This window comes from Myiozetetes cayanensis, unplaced genomic scaffold, assembly GCF_022539395.1.
Source record: "Myiozetetes cayanensis isolate MyiCay16 unplaced genomic scaffold, myiCay2020 scf2-11, whole genome shotgun sequence".
Lineage (NCBI taxonomy): Eukaryota > Metazoa > Chordata > Aves > Passeriformes > Tyrannidae > Myiozetetes > Myiozetetes cayanensis.
Genome location: NW_026087411.1, coordinates 69,684,143 through 69,707,273, shown reverse-complemented (window position 1 = coordinate 69,707,273; position 23,131 = coordinate 69,684,143). Strand labels below are relative to the sequence as shown.

At 45.0% G+C, this 23,131-nt stretch overlaps 1 protein-coding gene and 1 long non-coding RNA gene across 2 annotated transcripts in view; one reads left to right on the top strand and one right to left on the bottom strand.

Moving 5' to 3' along the window:
* FOXO3 (forkhead box O3) overlaps nucleotides 1-4,942 on the top strand; it is an 88,987-nt gene extending 84,045 nt beyond the window's left edge. The window contains 1 exon segment of the mRNA XM_050314842.1: nucleotides 764-4,942. The gene's annotated coding sequence lies outside the window, so the exon portion shown is untranslated.
* On the bottom strand, nucleotides 1,885-19,296 carry LOC126639718 (uncharacterized). Its single transcript, XR_007628873.1, has 2 exons — nucleotides 19,235-19,296; nucleotides 1,885-6,686 (listed from the first exon to the last, which is right to left on the bottom strand). It is a non-coding gene; the product is annotated as an uncharacterized LOC126639718 (long non-coding RNA).
* Nucleotides 19,297-23,131: the final 3,835 nt, after the last annotated feature.

Below are 23,131 nucleotides of genomic sequence, written 5' to 3'. Positions count from 1 at the left end.
CACTTTTAAAGCCCTGTTCCCTTGGCCCCCTTGGTTGAAATGTTCATCTGTTTTCAGTGTTTTACCTACTTACCATGTCCCTTCATAGTCATCTCCATTCTGGATCCAAGGTGTCTTTGCAGCGTCTCTCCCTCTGCAGAGAAGTTTCATGGTTACAGAATAAGATGGACCCTAACCCAGTTTTTAAAGCCAGGTGGACCCTGTCTGCTGATGGTGTATTGTGTGGGCAGGAAAATGGAGAACTCCAAAGTCCACACTGAAATTCGTGGCTCCTTACTGCTTCTTTTGAGCCTCTCCTGCAAGGCTGGCTGTCGATGTCAAACACTGACAGAAGATTTATCCAGCCTTATCCAGCCTTTTGGTGATGCTGAGAAAGGGTGATCATGAAAAATGGAGAAAAGCTGGAGGATACTTCCATATTTCACCTGCAAATACGCTTAACAAATAGACAATGCACTGGGTTTCTGTAAATCAGATTTGGCCATCATTTTTCTTTGGAGAGAGGGTTTTTTCTTCTCTATTTGAGAGCAGCTAAATCAGCAACAAAACACTCAAACCTTGGCAAAGGAGAAGCATTTTCAGGCAGGATCACAGTGCAACATATTCCTTGCTATATGTTTGAAGCTTCTGGGTGCAAACAAATCTAAATTGCTCGTCAGTGTAAGCTGTTGTTGGGTTTGGATGTGTGCTTGGTTGCCTTTTTTGTTGTGCTTTTTTCCCATATGCAGTAGTCTCACTGTCTTTTCTTCTTTTTCCTCTCCAGGCCCTCAAACTGACACGAGATGTAGAGAGAGAACCCTTTGCCAAATCTGCTGTCAGCAAGTGGACAGTGATACTGTTTACAGCTTACAACCTTTGTGAACCCTGCATTATTTTCCTAATGAAGCAGACTGTTAATAGGCCCCTGACTGGAGTGAAGATCCTACTTCTTTTTTTTTTTTTTTTCTCCTTTCCCCCCCCCCCTTTTTGTTGGAAATTGAACTCATTCTGAAGTATGCAAAATCTTCCTTTTCTGGGATGGCCAAGCACCTGCTGTGGAGACAATGTTCAGCACCATCCTGTTGAGAACACACTGTGTAGCCTTTACAGTAGTTACTTGTCAATGAGTATGTGGTGTTTCAATATATTAATGGTTTATGGGATGTTTTAAGTTGGTTTTCTTTTTGGAGGTTTTCCCCATCTGCCCAGCCTCCCCCCTACAACCTCCAGTTTGATTTCCTTAGATTTTATTGACCGTTTTTGCTTTCTCGCCCTAGGGAATTTGAAGTACTGTGCACACGCAAGGAAATGATCATAACCCAACACTGCTCAGGTGTCAGGGTTTTTGAATATACAGCGTTTGTTAGACCGATCAACTGGCTGAATTCCGGAGAGAGGGGGTGCGCGTGGCCTGTTCGTTTGTTGGGTTGGTTTGTTTGTTTCTTTTTTATTCTTTCCTTAAATTTAATGGTACACCCCTGCCTTCCATAAGTGTCAAGCCAGAGCTGACTGCAAAACGAGGGAAGATGGTGGGTTTGCCTCTTGGCTCACAAGGGCAGCCTGACAGCGGGTGCCGTTGCCCTCACGTGCCCCAAGGCAGGAGCCCATGTTCTGCCCGGTGGAGCAGGCTCCCCTCCTGCCTTATGTTGGTAAGGCTGCTCCTACTGCCTCAGTGAGCTGGTGACAAGTTACAGGCTGAGCTGCCAGACAAGGTGAACATAGCCACCTGTAGAGATGCTTTGAAAAAGCAAAAAGTAAGGGAAATGTAGCAGCTGGGCATCGGCAGGTGACTTGCAGTGACAATGCCAGGACCTGAGGCACAGGTCACTGCAGGGTGTGTTACTGCATCAGTGATCCTTTTTTTTGTTGTTGTTGTTGTTGTTGTTGTTTTAGACATATCCTTGATTATTTTTTCCTTCTCATTATGTATAATCCGTTGTGGCAGAAGAAGCAGGAGTGGGAATGGCAATGTGACAGTATCATACAAATGGCTTTTTCATGTGAGCAGAGATTGTATCAAGACAAATGACACTGAAAGACAAGGCAGTTTTATATATTTTGCTTCTAAGATTTTCTTTTATAAAATGAATAATAATTAATAATAATAATAATGAATAAAAGGTATGGTGCTGTATAGATCCTCTCTATAATCTGGAAAGTTTGATTACTTTTTATTAGTATCTTGGGGGGAAAGGGATACAAAAAAAAGAGGGGAAAACACCAGTGGTACATAGGAACTCAATATGAAGAGGTTCTGAACAGGACAGTGTATACATAATTCTCCAAAGCGATATATGAAGTTTTTTTTTTTTTCCTTTGCATAAAAGCATTATGCATATAAATATATAAATATATTTTATTATGTACAGAAATGGATCATTATGCATGGATGTTAGGAAAACAAACTAGCATTTTAACCCAAAGTCTCAGTGCATGAGTTCCCACCGACACGTGTCCCATGCAATGTGGAGTGACTCCCTCTCGCCACTGCCACCGCACATGCACAGCCATGCACACATGCGCGCATTTGTGGGCCCTTCCTCACTCCTCACTTTCCAGGTCCCCGAGGTGAAACAACAGGTGAAACAACAGCTCCTAGTGTGATGGAAGTTTTGTTTTTGTACCATAGCCTCCACGCTGTTCTCTCATAAAGATGCACCTCTTGGTTTCTCCCCACAGTTATGACTGTGTAGGCTCTGTGCAGTTGTGGTTAGCATAGCCCTGTAGCATATCAACTCTTCCAAGCAGCCAAGGGTTTATCATTTGCCTTTTAAAAAAACTTCTCTTTTTTACACTGAGGTGGTCTATTTGTCAGAATGTGGCTTAGTTTATTGTGTTCACTGGAGTTGGCTGGTGCTCATTGCCCATCTCTATCAGAAGCCAGCCTCCCAGGATGCTTGCGTGGCACACCTGGGCGCCTGGCTTATTGGAGTCCAGTTGCAGGCACCTTTTACTGAAATTGGCCTAGGGTCTATCACTGGCCTCCTCTGAGCATGTACCATTAGCTCTCAGCTTCCCAGTATACCCCAAAATGTCAGTGTATGCTGAAGGACTCTCCTTTAGTGCTTATTTCCGTGAGGCTTCTTTGCAGCTGCCACCCTGTGACTGGACTTGTCCCCTGGCCCCATGGTTTTGGCCACCAGGAGAGATCACTCTGTGGCTCCCCATGCTGGGGTGCAGCATTTGATCCCTGCATGATTCCTCTCCGGTAAGACCCGAGGTGCCTGCCCAAAGACCCACCAACCAGGTCACTGAGAGATCCAGTAAGGCCTGACTTGATGGTATGGCCAAGCTGACCAAAACCCACAATTTTTGTTTGGTCTTGGTACAGATTAAGTTCTTGTCAAAGGCAAGGGAAGGCCTATTAGCTTGAACCAAGTAGGGGCAGCTTCTGCTCTGTTCTGGCAGCCTAGCCTGCTGGAGTTCAGTGGAGCTGGCTCCTGCTGACAGAAATGAGAGAGAGAACTATGGCCTGCTCTGTTCAGAAAATGAAGAAATAACACCTGATTTAGAGGCAGCCCATCAATGTCAGAGAAGTTTTTTTAAAAAGTAATAAAAGCATTAGCAGCTGAAAGGGTTAACTTGCCTCCCAGCAATGTCAAGGAGAGCATTTCCATTGGCATGGCTGGAACACCTTGAGCCCCTGCTTTGGAGAACATCTCAGCACTTGCTGAAGAGGGTTGGACTTGGCCTTGGTTTGGTTTCTTTTGCTCATTTTTGGGGCCAAACTTTTCCAGCACAAGTGCCTGGTATCAGGCACTGAACACTGGGGACTCTGGTGTGGTCGCAGAGGTTGAGCTGCTCTGTCCTTGTCACTTCTTGAAGGAAGGGGAAGTGACAGGTCCCCCCAGGCCGAGGGGAAAGTCATCATCCTCTACACCTGCTGAGGTGCCCAGCAAGGTTCCTTCACTCCAGAGGTGCTAAATAAATCTCACTGAATTCAAAGGGCCACTTACTTAGGTGTCAAAATACAGACTTGAACCGCTAATTTTGGGAACCTACCTTTTGAAAATTTGGCCTTTGAGTCTTTGAACATGTTTATGCCTAGAAGTTTTTCTTATGAAATAGTGTAAAACAGATAAAGGTCATGGTCACAATTACGTAGTTATCATTTGGACACTTGGTCTAAACAAAAGGTCTAAAAAGGTGTTATTTATGCAGTTTCTAGTCACAGATTGGGGCTTGATTTAATGATTTTGTAAAAAAAATTTCTCTTGAGAATAATGGGATAGTTAAACACTGTTGAACTCCAGAAATTTTTGTGCCACTGCTTAAAAAAGTTACCTTTTAGGTTATGTATTTCTCTAAAATTATGTCATTGCTTGGCAATCGATGTCCTGTAAGTGTTTCTAGTACACAATATACCTTTGGAATTGCCAACAGATGCGCAGGGGGACCAGATACATTTCGTTACTATGGGTTGGAAAAAATGGATTGTACATTTGGCTTCACATGTTTAACTTTTTTTTTAAAAAGTTGCATGATTGGAAAAAATATGTATACAGTATCTGTAAAACTGTTTTATCTGTTTCTGTTTCAAGCCATGTAAATTGGAAGAATATTAAATCCACAGCCTTATTGCGCATGGCCGTCTTTACATACCGAAGAGCTGAACAGTTTATACTTTTCATTTGGGCTATCTTGTACTTTCATTTGAAAGCAGACACTCTCACGTTGCAGTCTTACTGAGGATTTTTTATTTAAAAAAAAGAAAAAAAAAGAAAAAAAAAAAAAGAGAAAAAAGATGCTGCCCTGGAGGAATATATTACCTTACTACTCAGAGGTTGGAAGGAAGTTTGTTTTGGAGCAAAACCTGCCCCTTTCCAAACGAAGTAGAGACGCAGTGCTTACTCCACTTGGTGTTAGTAGATATTGCCTTGTGTATTCCATTTTAAATTGTAATCTAGTTTGTAAAAGAGATGGTGACGCATGTAAATAAAGCATAATGGATCTCTACATTGCACATTTGCCTTCCCTCCGTTTCATTGTGTCATGGACAGACATGTAAACACAGGAACTGGAGAAGGGGTGATTCCCAAGCAGCAGGTGAGAGCGGGTGCTGGGGGGTCTGGGGCTCCCAATCCTGCATCCAGTAGTATCTGTAAATGCGTATTGACGTGGGCCTCTGCACTTCAACCCTTCAGCCAAGCCAGCATAGCTTTGGTGGTCAAATAACCCCCAGTGGGATCATTTACTGCTGCTAAAAAAATCACAAAGTTCACTTGATTTTGGGGACGGGGTGGGGTTGTCCCCTGGGGTGGCAGCTGCACCCTGCAGCTGTGGACAAGCTCGCCTGACCTGGGAGACAACCAGACCAACTGCAGACCTGTTGGAGAAGAGTTACACACCCACCCCTACCCCTTCCTCCTCCACTGTGGGCTTGGCTGGGTTTCAAGCTGTCTTTGAAAAATGCCTGGAGTACTTAAAACCACCCATCTGGGATTTGGGATAAGAAAACCAGCAGCCTGACTCGGCAAAAAGCTATACTGAGGGCTCTGGCCGAGGCACTAGGGAGCATGCTCAGAAACATGAGATGTGGGGAAAAAAAGCTCTTCTCCCACCCTGATGGGAAGCCCCAGATGTATATGGGGTTTTGGAGTTGTTTTTCAAGAGCAAATTATATTTTCAAGAAAGAGGAGCCTTTCCTCACAGCAGGGAAGGGTTTCAGATGACTCCAGGGGGACAGCCTCCATGTTGTCCCTGCAGAGCCCGCAGGAATGCTGTGCTGAAGTAGTGCAGCCATAAAGAGCAGATTGGGGATATCCCTTGTTTAACAATAGCAAAAGCTATTCAGGCTTTGTCCTAAATAGAGATAGCCTGAAATATTACAAGATCCAGTCAGAGAATAGCCTTTGACCAGGATGAAGTGCATGTTAGCCTTCCCAGAGCGAGAGCACACTTGTCCTGCAGCAACTACAGCTTCTCCTCAGAAACTGAGCTGTTTTGCTTGGCTTCTTTTCTGAAGGCTTGTCCAACAAGGCTCTGTCACGAAAGGACCCATGTCCTCTGCCTCTTTAGCATTGCCCCACTGGTATTTGGCATAAAAGATGAGAGCGTTTGGCCCAGCAGGGTGCCAGGTCAAAGGGCCTCAGCTTTGACCTGAATTTAGGCAAGGGCAGCAGCAGCACTGATGAGCTGATCAAATTCTGTGTGAGTTTTGTGCTGAACCTACTTGGTTGTGTTGTGCAATGCCTTAACTGTGACCTTCAGTTCACCTGGCCTTGGAATAGATCATTCTTATCTTTCAGAGTACTTTCAAAATAAGTTCAAACATTTTAAAACTTCTGTAAGTTGTCCCAGAAGACAAAAGACTTTTCAAGTTGCTTCTGAGGCTGGTGAGGCAACCGAGAGCTATTTTGGGAGCTCCTCACCACATATGCTGAGTTGCGAGTTCCACCAGACCAGGGAAAACAGTATTTTACAGCTCTTGTTTGGCTACTGCTGCCAAGGAAGTTAGGGGTGCTTTCAAGAAGTTTGAGATAAGCAAATCTGGGAGGCTACCTCTTTTACTGGTGGAGTCACCGTGACTGGAATCTCCCTGTTCAAAAGGAAGTCTTCTGGGAGGATGTGGAGCCCAAGCCAGATGGAGTAGATACTGCTCATTGCTGGTGCACAGATTCATCCCACTGCCAGCGGCTTCTGCAGTGTGTCATGGCATCTCTGTTTGCCCAACTCAGCCCACAGAGCTTTTTTCCCACTGGCTCTGCCTGTGAAATTTTTTTAAATGAAAATATATTTATCATGTAAACACCAAACATAGAAAATTCCATTAGAACAAACAAACAAAAAAGTGAGCTTTTTTTTTTCCCCCATTAACTGCTATTTAAATCTTTAAGAAACTTTGGAATTGTCTGACAAAATTCAGTCTTCAGTTTGGAATTTTTACTTTTGCACCTGGATTTTCTTTTCATACTCATGACATGAGCAGTTTTGCATATGCCAAAACATTTACTTATTAGAAGAAAGTGTCTCCTGCTTTTATTGTTTGATGGTTTGATGGCATAGCAAGGAGCAGTTTAATCTAGAAAATGAGATAAAATGTCCCAATTCAGTAGAGCAATTGGCCTCGATGAGGGTAACTGTTGTAACAGTCTTTTAATTTTACATTATGCCATGCAGGTTTAAAGATGTCTATATCCTATGAATGATATGTGGTGAAATGGGGGGAAAACAGTAAAAATAAATGATATCTCATAAAAATATTTCCAACTTCCAAGACAAAATGTAATCCTGATCAGGAGTCCCTTCCCTCAATTTTCACTCTTTTTCAGGTGATACTTAAGACTTTGGTTTTCCTGAAATTCAAAGCACAGAGCGGTTCCCAAGTGTTGCCTTTCTCTGGAGATTAGCCTTGTAGCAGTGCTTATCAGCTGTGCATGCTGCCCTGCAGTGGGCATTGAGGCTGCTGATGGCACCTGTGGAGCCTGACACCACGTGAATGTCAGGCTTTGGCTCTAATTCGTGCTCTGGGGGCCTCTGTAAGCCCTGAAAGATTCCACGGCTGGTACAGCAAGGTCCAAGGTGAGAGAATGGGGAGGGCATCAGTGGGAGCAAAGCGCAGCAGATGCTAGCACCCTGCCCTGTTATGTGATAACCTCTCTGAAGCTTCATCTGCTGCACGGACAATGGTTCCTTTTTCTGTTTGTAACCACACTGGAAAAGGATGGCTTTGGTTAGAAAGTGCTAATCAAGAATTAGAGGTATACACTACTAAGAAAATACAGATATACACTACTACAGATATACCCTCCAAAGCAAAAGATGGAGGAAAATTGTGCATTGGCACAGCCACCTCAGAGGTCCTCTCTGGGAGCAGCATAGGAAGCTGCTCGTGACACCCTCCCCTCCAGGAGGGAAAGGTCCAGCCTTTCCAAGCCGCTGCTTTGAGTGACTGGCCCGGTGTCTGTCTTGCATTTGTTGTTTCAGTAGAAAATTCATAACTCAGTAACCTTTTATCTTAAATCTCTATGGGCTCTTCTTACTTAAGGCTATCCAGGTTTGTACACCATTAACTAGTTCATGGGTGAATGTTGTGGAGAAAAGTCAATACTTAGAAGGCAATTCATAAAAGACATACAATAATAGTAATTTTTTTAAGAAGTAGTCCTTTTACTCATTAAATGAAACCCAGTGACATTCTCACTTCTCTTGAGAGTCGTACTTGTGATATCAAACTGTGTTACCAACCTCAGTGTGCATCTCTTAGGCAAGACTGTCTCATTTATACAGAATTTTTTGCTATGCACTGTCACTCAGCCTAGCAGACTCCCATGGAAAAGCCACAGTTTAAGCAATAATTCTACTGTGCCTGAGCAGTTATAAAATTATAGTGGCTTTCAGAGCTGGGAGATAATCAAAACCTCTTCCTGGAGAAGGCACCTACCTTTGCATGTCTGCTCTGAATCTTCTGCCTCTGGGGAATGTAGCAGAGGGGAAGGTCAGGCATGGATATACAGGGAGTCTTAACTTTGCAGCTGAGTTGTGTTTGCTCTGAAGTCCAGGTGAGGTGTCCCGAAAGGGTCAGTGCTGACCACCTTACCACAGAGCAGAAGGGGTTATGTGGGAAGTTTCCCGGGAGTAACACAAATGCGAAGCCTCGCTTCCCTTTTCCTCACCCATAACTAGCACTTCAGGGTGAGCCCATTTCACTCTGTTTTTCACTAAAGGACTTCAAGGTGACAAGTTGTCTGCAGAAAGTGCCCTGAATTGCTAGGTCTTGGGGGACATGGCTGAGATTCTGCTGCTACATTTCCAGCCTCTTAAATCTCCTGCCTGAATATCTTTGCTTTTCCACAATTGCCTCACCTTCCTGTGCCAAAGCTTTGTTCTCTTAATAAGAAAGGGCCTTAGGGACAATGACATGATGTTGCTGTTAGCAGGAGCCTCTTGTGGTTTGGTTTTCCCACTCAAATGCATGTGTGAGGAGCAGGGGGGTGGCCAGCTCCCACCTTACCTATCTTACGGACCATGCATCTGAATGGACTTCTCTGTCCGTGCACAGAAAATCTCAAGAGGTAAGAGCATGCAGGAATGGAAAATAAAGCAGCATGTGAAAAGGGCTTAATAAATGACTCCATGCCATGGGGGTACCTGAACCACTCCTTCATTCCCTTCAATCATTCTTCAATTCATATCTGAAGTCATGAGTGTTTTCCATTGCTGTCAGCAATGATCTTTCTATCTTTTGATCCCCATGAATCTTTCTCTGGAAATCTTTTTTCTCCTACTTTCTCTGTTTTTCTAAGGCCAGTTATTAAAATGTTTGTGGGGTCAATTATGTAAGTTGTGGATACGATTATTTTTTATGATGCTTTTGTTTAAGCAAGAAGCCCAGGTAACACAGTTACCTGGTAAGAGCTAATTGCCAGTACAAGTCACACCATTCCAGCTACACCAGCAAGAAACACATCTGAGTCTGAAGATGCAGTTTGCTGCTTTAGCTGCATCAGCCACCTTTTCCTAACATAGGCAAAACCCTGAACGTGGTTTCATGCAGAATAGTTAAGTTTGCAGCCAATGTGGTCTGGTGGCTGTATTCAAAGGTCTGCTCAGGTCAGGAGATGCAGAGCTGAGAGTAAGCGCAAATGGTTTGTGGACTTCTTACCACGTATGGTTGCTCAAAGGGACACGAGCACGCCACTTCAGAGCAAACTGCTACAGCCATAGGAATGGGAAAAATTATCACCTTGCTCTTTTTAAAAGTGTCTCTCTTTGTTCGTGCCCTGCCAAGTCTTTCTGTGAGAAATGGATGTTGTGAGGTAGCTTTGTACAGCCTAGATGCAGGCTAGAACAACCAGCTACAGAGTTGGCTGTGGTGTCTGCCTCTGGCAGTGCTGGCACTCATGACCTGCAGTACTTCCCTGGGCTATAATCTGCAAAATAAAATCGAAAAACTCTGATTCTCTCTATTTTAGTGAGTCAAGAATCTGCAAACTTTTCCTCTTGAAGGTTAACAGAATTTGAACATTTCATGCTGATCACCTCATCCATAAGGTAACAAAAGGCTTATCTATTTCTTTTCCACTATAATTGACAGTCCTCTGTAGGTGCATGTTCAGCATTTCGAGACTAACTTAAAGGTCAAATTTACCATATAGGCAGACTGGATGAGCTCATGGTTGAGGAAAGACCATCTAAAGGTGACTTGTCTAACATAGCTGTGCAGACACACACACACACACACAAAGCCCCTACACATTTCTTTCCAGCGTAGCCTTGTCTCAGACATGACCCATGTGCCAAGAGTCTCAGGATGAAGCTGTACTAGAAATGTCAGAGGTGGATTAAATTTGGCACCTGAAATAGAAGATAATAATAAGGGTCTGACAAAGAAAATGTTTTAAGAAACAGACGGAGCAGATTTTCATTGTTCTGACCCCCTTTATCTGAAATCTGAAGTACACCAAACTGCTGAAGTGCCTTGTTTGTGTTAAAGCAGTTTACTCCCAAATTTTGTATCCAGACGTGGGGTTGTGCTACACCAGAGAAAGTGTACAGATTCCTACACCTCACTGCACATGTCCACGTTCAGCACAGGCGCTGCAACAACCAGTAACAGCACCTGAAACAAACACTGGGGACCCTTGTACCCCACACATGGGCCAGTCATCCACAAACAATGGCCTGTAACAACACCCGGGCACGTGCTAAGTCTTGCTCAGAGCACAGCTACCAGTGAAAGTACTGCACCTGCTCGGCTTCTTCACACAAAATCAATGTACAGAACTCAAAGTATGATAAAACTGCAGGCACGGGTGAAAGTATGAAATGAGGAGCGAAGGTGGATAACTTTCCCCAATTAAAATTTGTGTCTTCAGCAGCACCCCCTGCACCCAGTTTGGTAGGCCATTATGGGATGCAGACTTTCCTGTTGGGAAACAGTTATCAGCTGGAAGTCCTGTTCCCCCTGGAATTTCTCCTCTATATCCCACAGACTTTTTTGGCCAGTTGACAGTTTTCAGCCCATCCTCTTTTCACCTGGTAGAAAAAACACAGGTGTTTGGCCACAGAGGAGGAATTTGGAGATAGCAACTGGCTTTTCACCAAGATACTTCAATAACTATCAGCTTTCTCGTGCGTGCTTCCAAAAGTAGAACTTGCATGCTATCTCCCCTCCTAACTGTCCTGTTCTCCTGTGAGCCTAATCTCGTGCCACACTTGTCCCCTTGGTCCCCCTGTCACCTGCCCCACCCAGCTTGGCTGGATGCCCACGGCCACAGGGCCTTGGAAACCCGAAAGTTGGCAGTAGCCTCTGCTGGTTTGTCAGCCAGCCCAGCAGCTGGAGAGCATGTGCCCCGCACCCAAAGCAAGGCCCTCGTGCAGAATGAGGAGTGCCATCATGTGCCAGCCTGAGGAACTGGAAGGGAGTATCAGCCAGGTGAGGTTCAGTAGACAAAGGTGCTGTGCTGAGGAAAGAGATCAGCTGCGCAAACACCAAGTGGGGTGCAAGCAGCAGCCCTCGATAAAAGGCACTGTGGGTAGTAATGGGCCAGACACTGTCTGAGCTCCTGCTGTGGGGCTGTGGCACTGGGGCAGTCTCGGGTGTTTGAGCCAGCCTGAAGAACAAAACGAGCAGAATCAGTGAGAATGGGGACCTATGGGAGAAGGCTGATTTTATTGGAATGATTTGAGAGGGGACACGAAACACCTTTACATTAGTTAATGTAGAAGATTACTTAAAAAAACCCACCCTTCATGCCCACTAAGGAGAGGACATAGCTGTGTTTCATCTGCAACAAATGTAGGTTATGTTCTCTTAGCTATAAGGATAATTAACACATTTCCTAGAGGTGTGGACTTTTCTCCACTAAGGGTGTTTTTGGGAGCAAAATGTTTGCCTGGATTTTCCTTGGCCCTGTCTCAGAGCAGGAGGATGATCTCCTGAGGTCCCTTCTAACCCCATGCTCCTATGATGGGCCTTAAAGACTTAAAACAGCTTTAAAAAAACAAGGCCAAAAAAAAAAGAAAAAAAAAAGAAAAAAGGTGCAGAGACTCCTACCCTTTCCTACCTGAAGCATAGGTCTCTAGGTACAGTAGCAAATTGTTATCTTTTCTCCCAGTTTGAGTGCAACAGGTGTTGGGTAATGTTGTCCCAGTGTGGTGACACATGAGCCAGGGTGTGGCCCAGACCCCAGAGAGGCAGTGATGTAGTACAACCATAGAGTCCTAGAATCACAGAATAATCTAAGTTGGAAGGAACCCATAAGGATCACTGAGTCCAACTCCTTGCCTTGCACAGAACACCATGCGCCTGAGAGTGTTGTCCAAATGCTTCTTGAACTCAGACAGGCTGGTGTTTGGTTTTCTTCTGTTCTCTAGTGTCTCCATTTGCCTCCAGAGAAGCTTTACATTGTTCTGATTCATTCTCCAGACACATCTCACTGCAAAAGAGTTGCTCTTTCCTGTTCCTGGTGAGACTTGAAGCTCTGAGAAGATGTCCTGCCCCATAGGCTTTGTTTTACTGATTACACCAGTGCAGAAAGCGCTCCTCTTTGTGGCACCCTGTGCTCCAGCAATTATCTATCCCTCTCATGGCCAGATGTCTGCAAATCTGAAGGACTGGAAGTATAAATACAGATGAAAATACAGATATTCCTGTGGTGAGTCAGGTTTATTTCAGAGGTGGCCTGCTTCCCCTGCTGAGGGCACATGTTGGCTCTTCTAGAAGGGATGATGGGCTAGACCAGGAAAAGACGCAAAGCCCCACAGACTGTGAGCAGCAGGACTGGCATGGGCAGGGATATGGGAGACATGTCAGGGAGACACAGCTTTAGGCTAGAACCCAGGCCCTGGTGAAAGATGCCACCTAAAGCCATTTGGGGTGTCCCCATCACTGCTGTCAGGCTACCAAGGCTGGTGTCTGGGAGGTTGTCCCCTCTGGGTCGCAAGGAGTCAGACAGCCCATGCTAGCAACCGTGGGCAAAGCTCAGGTGCCTGAGCAAGCACGTGATGGGCTGTGCCAGAGAACAGCAGGGATGCTCAGGGCAGGATCAGCCTCCTCTCCTGCTGGCAAAACAGAGTGGCAGCTGCCTCCTTGCCCTCCAGTGGGGCCGGCGGTAACCTCACGCAACAGAGTCCCAGCGTAGTCAGTCAGTAAATTGTACCAGACTTGGGCTCCCAGACAGAAAAAACAAACCCCTGCCCGTTCGATGTTTACATTAGATGTTTATTTTACAGTTCATTTCACAATCCGTTTCTCTTCTCCCTTTGCTGCGAGGTGATTTATGGTGCTGCAGATCCTATCTGCCTGCCCTGCCCAGGGCACAGACCTGGAGAAAAATCTGTCGAGGGTCTGTCCCTGTTGTTGTTGCTCTTTTGTCTACAACTGCCCTTACCTATGAGTAAAACTAAAGCAGTTTCTTCCAAACAATGAAAAATTAGTCTCTTGCTACCCTGTGCTTGTGTTGATGTTTTGAGGGGTGGGTGGCACAGGGTCTCTGAAGAAAACAAGCAAACAAACAAGGTGCAAGGGGCTGGCCTAAGATTCCAGCTGGCTGACTAGTGCCCTGGTCTGACTGGTGGGGTGTTGAGTACTCCTGGCACACCATAGAACTGTAGACCCTGCAGCCCATCCACTGTGGCCCCCTGATGAGGAGGTGTCATTCCTGGCTGTGGGGCAAGTCTCTGAGCTGCTGGGATGTTTTATGTCTGCAGGAGATGGCTGGTCCCTGCCCGCCCTGCACCATAAGGGACTGTCGGGGCTGCTGGGATTAACAGGGATTACTTGCTCCGTGGTACATTTAAATGCTGATTTTTATGCTGCTATGTCTTAGCAGAATTTGGGGAGGTGGCTTGGCCTCACTGGTTTAATCAAGTCCTTTCCTCCACAGCTGAACATGCAAAAAAAATATGCTGCATTTTACTGAGAAAATAGGGTATGTGATCTGAAGATCTGGTGAGAAATCCCTGAGTAATACTCGACCTTCCTTGCTATCTGTGAAGGTGAAGGATTCAGCTCTTCCTTGTGCAGAGCCAGATGCTCCCCATGAATAACAGGACCCAACCTAAAGGCAGGAGGAAGTGTATATAAAAAAAACAGAGGTGTGGTAATGACACTATCAGGCTTCATGTGCGTTGTGTAATCCATGTATGCGTGCTCCCCAGTCGTGGCTAAGTCACTCCTTGAAAACAATGATAAAATCCTAATAAGTTGACTGGCTAGAGGTGTTTGTTCTTTTTCCCCAGGAAAATTATACTCACCGCAAGCAAATGTGTATTTTTGTGGACCGAAAGCTCATGTGGCAGACATACTGGCTCGACATCCAAGCCAAAAGAATCTTTTGAAAGAAGTTTTCTCTTCCATTTTTTTTTATCACAACTAGTTGCCCTGATGCAGACAATGTGTATGGATGGTAAAAACCAGAACAGTTTCAAATGGAGGGCACTGCGAACCTGTGATTACCCAAATTAATAGCTAAATAAGTGTCTCCCCACAAACTTGTTTAGCAATTTACACCTTTCAAATTGCAGTTGTTCCAAGTGGGGAGTTTGATGTTAAGAAATTATTTTCATGTTCAACTTGATGCAAACTAGAAGTCTAGAAAAAATGAATCGATTTGGCAATATTTTAGCTCTAGCACACTGGTCCAGATTTAGTCCATTCCTACACTGGTAACAGTTCTTAAAGGCAATATGAAAATACCTGTTTTGTCTTCCTTTCCTACCAAAAGCATATGTACTTTTATTTAATTGTGGAATCATTCTTTCTTACCAGTAATAATTCTCCAGGCATTTGAGACTGACGTTGGAAATAGAGAAAGAAAATAGCCAGGGAAGTACAAACTTTTCTCTGCCTTTGTGCACATGACTAAATACTTAAAAGGAAGATCTGCTACATTTCACTATTTTATGTCACTAACACCTCCAAACAGTACATTAAGAAACAATAAACCAACACTCTGAGTATAATATTTGACCCCAGGTTAGCTAGAATTATGTGTGATAAGCCCCAGTAAAGCTTCAACCATTTGCACCAGTACTGTGAAGCTGGGGCAGGCATTGTGGGTTTTTTTGACTCTAACTGGAACTGCACATTTTAGGAAAGCAGGCAAGTCTGACACTGCTCAGCAGCCTGCTGTGGAGGCATTCCTGGAAGCTTGTAAGGAAGTCAAAGGTAGAACTGAAAAGCTGAGGGGTGGCAGCACTAGGAAGGGCAAAGATGATTTCTGCAGACTGATCAGGAGGTGCATTTCGTAAGAGAGAAACCTTCTCCCGGATAATTTTTCATAGCTAGCAACCATGCCTTGCAGTTTCTGTCTTGCAACACAAGTTGTATGCGGAGATTGTGTCTCCCTACCTGACCTGCATGCCCCGAAAGAGGGTCATGAAGCCTCAGGGAAAAACACGGCCCCTGGGGAGTCCTGAGGATACCTCCTTGGCTGCCTCTTGTCCCCCACAGGCCATGGGTCTGCAGAAGGGGAGTGACTACTGAGGGTGGATCTGAGATGGGGTAACCAGAGGAATGAGAGCAGGATTTGCCTGGGCTGGAGTCCCCAGGTGTGGACCAGTGATGGAGCCTCCCTGGGCTCTGCTGGTCACCCTGGCACTGCAGAGGGGCTGTGGGTACCCTGGCGTAGCAGCATCAGCATGGACAGCCCAGTACTGCAGAGGTGAAGTGGGGAGTCTGACATTCCAGAGATGTCAAAGGCTCCCAGGCTTTGCAGAGGTGCCATGTGGATCCCTCTTGTGCCTGGTGTAATCTCTGCTCAAGAACCATTGCAGAACACATGGAAACCTGCCTTCATGTGGAGCAAAAGTGGAGGAATTGTCCCTCTCACTTCCTGCCAGCCTCACCAGCCAGACCAAATTCAAAATCCCAAGGGAAAAGATTCAACTGGTGTGTTGCAATATCCTTCTGTATCTTTTTGCCACCCCCGTTTCTCAGTCTGTTGGCTAAGACCGAGTATAGTATCTCAAGGACACTCCAGTTCCAGAAGGGAAAAGGAGAGATGAAAACAGTTTTGAAAACACTTGTTTACATTATTTTGTAACTTCTGGGGAATCCTAAATGAAGTACATCCACCCATGAAATGAAAATAACCCTAGGAAAGCAGTTACTAAAGGGATTGTCAATATATGCAATGAGAACTGAAATATGGTAAATATAACTCCACTAAAAAGAATAGAGATATAGCTGCTGAGGTCTGTGTTTCTGTGGTTTGCAAGTCAACTTTAGTGCCCATTGAGCATGTCCAGTTCCTACTTTCTGAACAGTTTCACTCCTGAAGCTCTGCTCCTTGCAGGAGGCTTTGGGTCTCCGTAGTTTTTTCTACAAAAATTCTAGCAGTTCATGAGGAATGATTCTCTAGCACTTTATTCTATCACATCTCCTAAGAACGCAGTGTAGGATTAAGAAAAATGATATATGGTATCTTTACAGTGCAGTTTGTATTTAGCAGCACGATACCTGCAGTACCCGTACTGGTAAACCTTCCCCTGAAAGTTAAGTGCCAGACACAGGGCATAAGCACATGGCTCTCCCAGCCTTGCCTCGGGAAGGTACCCAGTGTGACAGGGACAGGGCAGCCAGCAGCTGCATCCCAGGGAAGGACAGCTTTGTGAGAGGTTGGCAGCTTGGGGATCTGCCACGGAACAAGCTATGAGAGCGGTGGGCCATGGGCATGCAGACCAGACGTAAAGGAGCAAACTGCTGGCATAAAAAGAGTTCCTGCTCTTTATCTGGCATTCAGAAATGGCCTATGATACTAGGAAGGGATGGATCAGAGATCTGTGGAGCGCTACTTTTTTGTGCTGATTGCAGGGGACTGCATTAATAGGGCTGCTGAATGTTGATAAGGGTTGCTACAGTGAGAGAAGCCAACTGATGTGATAAGAAATGTATTTTTGTGTCATGTTTCAAGCCATCTAATAGCACTGGGTGGGGGTGGGGTGAACAGGAGCAAGAGTTGGGTTAAAAGATGTCCTTTGTGTTAGAGAAACCTACTTGAACTCACTTTCCTGTAGTTTAAATGAGAAACTCAGTTAAATTAGTCCTGATAAAGTGCTAACTGCATGAATTATTGTTCACAGGCAGGAAAAGTGCAAATTTCTATCACAGTTCTGCCCATGCATCTTTCTGGGTTTGGGGTGGGATTTTTATGACCCCCCCATAGGACTGTACTTGAGGCCTTTCCCAAATAATAGAATCAGTTGTAAGAAACTGCATGTGAGGATTCTGCATTACCACTAACCCAGGAACAGGAACGTGAAACTTGCTTTCATTGTGGATGATTTGATTAATCTTTTATTGAATCTGTGAAAGGCTACTGAACTGACTCAGACACCTTTTCTGTCTTTCAGAGACACAAGGTGTTTTTTTCATCTGGTTCCTCCCCTTTCCCTCTGAGTGCAGAAAGGCTGCAATTATGGGCAGTTTTCAAGGATGGCAGCTTTTGCTAACAACCAGGACTTGTTGGGGCACAGAGTGCAGGAGCTGAGTTGCACTTGGACCAGAATGAAAAGTATTTCAAATGGTGCCACTCAAACCCCCAGGGCTGAGACCTCCCCTCATTTCTGGATGTGTATGCTTGGAGGCCAGGATTTGGCCTTGGACCAGGCATAGCCCATCATTCCAGCTGTAATCAGTTGCTCCTCTGCTGTGTGGAACAGACACTCAATGAACCTATATGCAGTTCCACGTACTCTGCTGGCACTCCAAACTTCTCTGGCCATGCCTACAGGTGCAAACCAGGAAAGGGTAACATTTGCACGATAACTCCCAGGAACTGAGTGATCACAGAGATCCTCCCATCCTGCCATGCTTGACCAAAACTGGGTAACGGTTTCAAGAGCTTCTGTACAGGCAGTGTCTGACCTTGTATGACTTGCTTGTGTAGAAAATCAGGCTTGAACAAACCTTGAGCAGACCCGAATGCCTTTGCAGAAGATGAAATTTCTTCGCTTGTCTTGTGTTCCCTGGAGCCTTTCAGAGTGGGGTCTGGGTCTTTTCATAATTTTTTTCAAGTGCCCCCTCAAATCCTTACCTGAAGTACTTTAACATGTGGTATATTTTCATCAAGGGGCTATGGCAGCATTAGCATGTGGTAACACTAGGTGAGGAGAATACAAAGGGCATTGCTGGAGAAAAGGGAAAAGCATCTTGTATGAGCTCTGGTCTTCTCAGTGAACCTCAGGACCTTCCATTAGAAGATGGTGACCTGCTCCTAAAATTTTACTGTGATGAAGCAGCTTCCTTTGTAGGACTCACCACCCTGCTCTGATGTATCTCATTCTACATTCAAATGTAGGTGACCTGGTGAGTGCTTCATGGTGTCTGTCACATTTGTCTCTCGATGTGATCTGCCTCTGGTACTGCAGGCAGCTCTGCTCTTTCAGCCTTCAGTCTAGATAGTTAGCTCATTTTTACAACAGTGCAGTATGCTTGTGGAGGCAGGAGGATTTTTACTCCTTGCAGAGGCAATTCTGGATCTTTCTAGCAGCTTTCTGTGTTGGCTCACAGGGTTGTTAATGTTAATGGTTGTAAAATTATTGCACCCTTTCCCAATATCAGTTGACTTTGGCCTTGAGAGACGGTGCTACCCTTTACACTTTAGCATTTCACAAAGACTTTAAATGTTGGCAACAAGAGCTGGGTATGAACTAATCTGGGCAGCAAGTTACAGGTTGCTTCACTTAAGCTTTTCCATGTGTTGATTTCAGGTTCATAGTTTCTATGTGACTCCAAAGTATGTAAATGTGAGAGTTCATTTTTCCCTCTGCACTTGCAACTGAGCTTGAAAAATATAGTTCCTCTGAAAGCCAGTCTGTTATAGGGTTTGCTGAAGTGAACCTTTCTTTCCAGGGATGTGGAATACTGGGATAAGACTAAGCTTTATGATTCAATCCTTCAGTTTGCAGCCACTCCTCTCCTTGGCACAAGGCTGAGATGACACAAGGTACAGATCGTTTTCTTTCAAAGAAAAGGCAAAGTGTTCTTCTAAGAAGGCCTGAAATACCAATGGCCTGAAAACTCCTTCAGGAATGTAATTTTTAGTGCATGTTTGGGGATGGGGGGGGTGCTGTCAGGTAGACATATCCCATACAGTTCTATCTGCACAACATGTATGTTTCTTTCTAAGCTCCTTCACTCGGAATTGCATTTTAATATTACAACTGAAAAAATGTATTTAATTATTGTGGTTCCCATAAGAAACTCCAGGCTCTTCTGAAGTCCTCTGAAAATGCAAAGTGTTTCACAATGTATGAAGAGCTAATTTGCATTGAGAATCAATATGCTAATTATTGTGTCAACACTTACTGTTTTGGCATGTTTCTTGGCTTCTTGTCCCAGGGTATACAGCCACGTATGGTCCCGATTCCTTTGAGAGATGTAAGATGTGCCCTGGCTCTGCAACAGTCACAAGACTTGTTAAAAGAGATGCAAACCCAAGAAGACTGGTACAGTTTGTACTGTCTTATCCAGTCTAGCCTCATTCTATTAGAGAACATCAATTAAATCAGATGAAGAAATTAAGGAGCTTTTGTCTAGCTGGTAAGCTAAATAAATAATGACTAAAATAAAATGATTGTTAAACAGATGAGTCAAAATAACTACCATACCAATCTGTATGTTTATACAGTGTCAAGTGATGTGGGAATACAAGTGTCAAATATAGGCCCAGAGATGTTCTCCTTCTTCATTTTATTTATTTCGAAGATGGTTGTGCTCTGAGTCAGGAACCAGGAATAGCTGTGCCAGGCACTGCGCTACCTCAGAACAAAAAGATGAACTTTGCCTCTTGGCTTCTTCTGCAGCCTGGCAGCTCTCTGGGACACCGGGGCTGTGCAGGTGTTGGGAGGAGGGTGAGAAACAGGCAGACAATCATGGCTCCAAGTATGAAATGATATGAACGCAGGGCACACACAACATGTGTCTGCAGAGCATTGGGCCAAGAGTTTCTGACATGACTCTGTGACAGGGCTGTGAACAGCCCAGGATAGAAGTCAAGATGGTCCTGGGAGCCTAGAAAAAGCAACCAGAAAACGTCTCTCTCTGCTAGACCTGTTAGTTCTTAATTGCTCCATGGTAACTAATGACTAAGCTGCACAGGGAGAACTATAATGCAAACTTGGATTACGCTTCCAGTCTTAAAGTGCTTGCTTTAGGGGCTATGTATACGTGTGAGGCATGGCAAAGGCTGGTGAAGTGGAAAGGTAGGTGCTGTAGGTCAGGATAAGTAGTCATAAGAGAAGAATGTGGCTCTTTCCTCACCCTTACTGTCCCTGGGTACAGCAAAAAACAGTGCAGGCAAAAGGGAGGGGTGCGCACCTGAGAGCTCCTCACTGTCCAGGAGTTCACAGCACAAATGAGAGTGGCTGGATCTTTTTGGTTGCCCAAACGACCACTGCAAACTTTCTGGCAGATCACTTTGCATTTCCTATTGTTTCCCCCTCACCTGGGAAAAAGGCTGCTAGATTATTGCTTTGCCAGCCAGGTGCTAAACTGCTACACCTGCACACAGTAAAGTCTGACACCCCACTGGGCTTAAAGGTGCTCACCAAACCCCATTATTCACCTTCCAAGCAACAGAATGGCTCTTCTGCCCACCCTGTATATGTGTTCTCTGGGACACATGTATCTGTTGGGGATCCCAGACACAGGGGACTGAGCCAGAGGCTGGTGATGGGTGATGCTGGGTCAGTCATGTACCTTCTTCACGCTTAGTCCCCACCACCAGCACAAGGAAAATAGTTATACACTCTGTCTCTAATGCAAAGATAAAAAGTAAAAGCTAGGAAGGATTTATGAATCTACCTATATTTACCAATAATTTCCAGATATAATTTTTTTAAGTCTCTGTGATCAAGAGCTAGGAGAAAAATATTTGTAAATGGTGCTACTCCCCAACTCAGCCAGCCATCAAGCACTTTTTTTTTCACAAGTAGTTCTAGTTTTACTTTATCAAGGCTGCCAAGGACTTTCTGAGCCTGATGACAAGCCTTCCAATTTGAACAAGCACATGTTTGGGTGGGTTTTCTCACAAAAGGTGAGTGATGATACACAAGCAAGGTGAAGCTAACCTAGAGATGGCTTGCCCTGCTGCTGGTTCATCTCTTTGGTTTTGGTCTCTGATTTGTTTTACTGGAAAATTTCTGGGTTTTGTTTGTTAGGTTTATATTCTAACACTTAATAATTTCACTTTACATGTCAGCTTTTCATTTTGAAATTGCTAACTACTATCAGGTAACTGAGCTTAACAGAGGTTTCTTTCTTTAGCTGTACCTTAGATAGCAGAGAAAGATCAGATACTATTGAGAAGTCCCACTCAAAATTTCGCAGGGTGCTTTTGCTCCTTTACCTGCAGCAATTAACCTTGCCCCCCACAGCCCCTGGTGAGCAGCTCTGCCAGCGGGACACCTCCAGCAGCCGCTCTCGCAGGTGAGCACAAAGGCTCACAGAGCAGAAACGCCTTCCTGCCCCCGGCATGTCAATAGGCCCGCTCAGCTATGCTGAGTTTAGTCATGCATTTTAAGTTTCTTCCTGAACCGGGGTCTTAATCCTTGTGCCATTTTACTGGAACAAAGAGGTCAGATTATTTATAGGTCGGCCGCCTTTGTGTGCGCGAGGCTAGCAATGCCTTCGGTGCTCCAATTTCTGGGACTCTTTTTCCCTCCGGCTCTTAAGTCTCAGCTATTCTCTCCTAATGCAATAACAGTAATTATCCTATCGCCGGCCACTGCAGCACCCTCCATTAGCGCCTGCCTTACCCAGCGCACAGCACAGGCTGGCAGCCAGGTAAAATCCCTGTAATTTATAGCTCATCAGAGAAGCCAATCAGCCCACGGTCTTCCTGTTTTGTAAAGAGACAGACTTATCACCTAGACGCCGCTGTGATGGGTGCACTGGAAAGGCAGGAAGATAAAAGTAGTGCACAGGCAAGCTCTGGCCCCGTCTCTGTTTATGTTCTCTGTTGTTTCATCCAGGCATGCAGTCAAGCAAAATCATCATGGCTCGATGCAACTAGAAGAAAATATTGACATCTTTTTGCTTCCCGGTAGACCCATGACATTTCGCAACCTAATTGTTGTTTCGCATCCGGCTGCTGAGTGCAGAATGAAAGATGTGGAGCTGGGCATGCTAATGTTTCTCTGCTAAGGCACAGAGAAACTTTAGTTTTCGGCACAGTGGTGACTTCTTAGATGTTTTATGTGGCTGGTATCCTATAGCATCCTATAGGGTGTGCTGTGTGGTGCACGGGCTGACCTCACTTCTTCTTCAGTCCTTGTACGTTTTCATGACCAGAGGGATGGAGCAACTCTCGATTGAAGACAGCCTGAGAGAGTTGGGGTTGTTCAGTCTGGAGAAGAGAAGGCTCTGGGGAGACCCTACAGCACCATCCAGTACTTAAAGGGGGCTGCAAGAGAGTGGGAGAGGGACTTTTTCAAGGGCATGAAGTGATAGGCTTTACGCTGAAATAGTTTTAGATTAGATATTAGGAAGAAATTATTTACTGTGAGGGTAGTGAGGCTCTGGAACAGACTACCCAGAGAAGTTGCGGATGCCCCATCCCTGGAAGTGTTCAAGACCAGGCTGGATGGGGCTTAAAGACCACCTGGTTCCAGCCCCTCTGCCATGGGCAGAAAAGTGTCCCTATCCATGGCATGGTGGTCAGAACCAGGTGGCCTTTAAGGTCCCTTCCTGCCCAAACCAGCCTATGATTCTGTGAAATTCTCTGTCATGACAGCACTTGTGGTGTGTCTGCTCTTAGGAGGAGAAATTTTTTTTCTTTAACCGCTAGGCTGACACATCCAACAGGATTTGGATGGCAGTGGTATTTGGTAAGGATAGATGAAATGTAGAGCAGATCTTGAGAGAATCACTCCTGACACTTATCCCAACCTCATGCAGGCAAGGCCAGATAGTCCTTTGTGCAGAGGATGCAAACACACACACATCTGCACTGGAGAGATCAGTCAAGCAAAATCTTCTCCAATACCATTTGGACTTTGCCTGTTTCCGTTCTTCAGGCAGCGAGGAGCATTTTCCAACGTGCCTTAGAACACCTGAGGATGGTAACCACATGCTTACCAGCATAAAAGTTTCTGGCTGTGTATTGCTGAGAAGCTTTTGCACTTCTGATGGTCCCACAGCCTCTGAAACTCAGTAGGAGAAAAGCTGCAGGGTCAGAAATACGATTTCTCTTTGTTCCTTTAG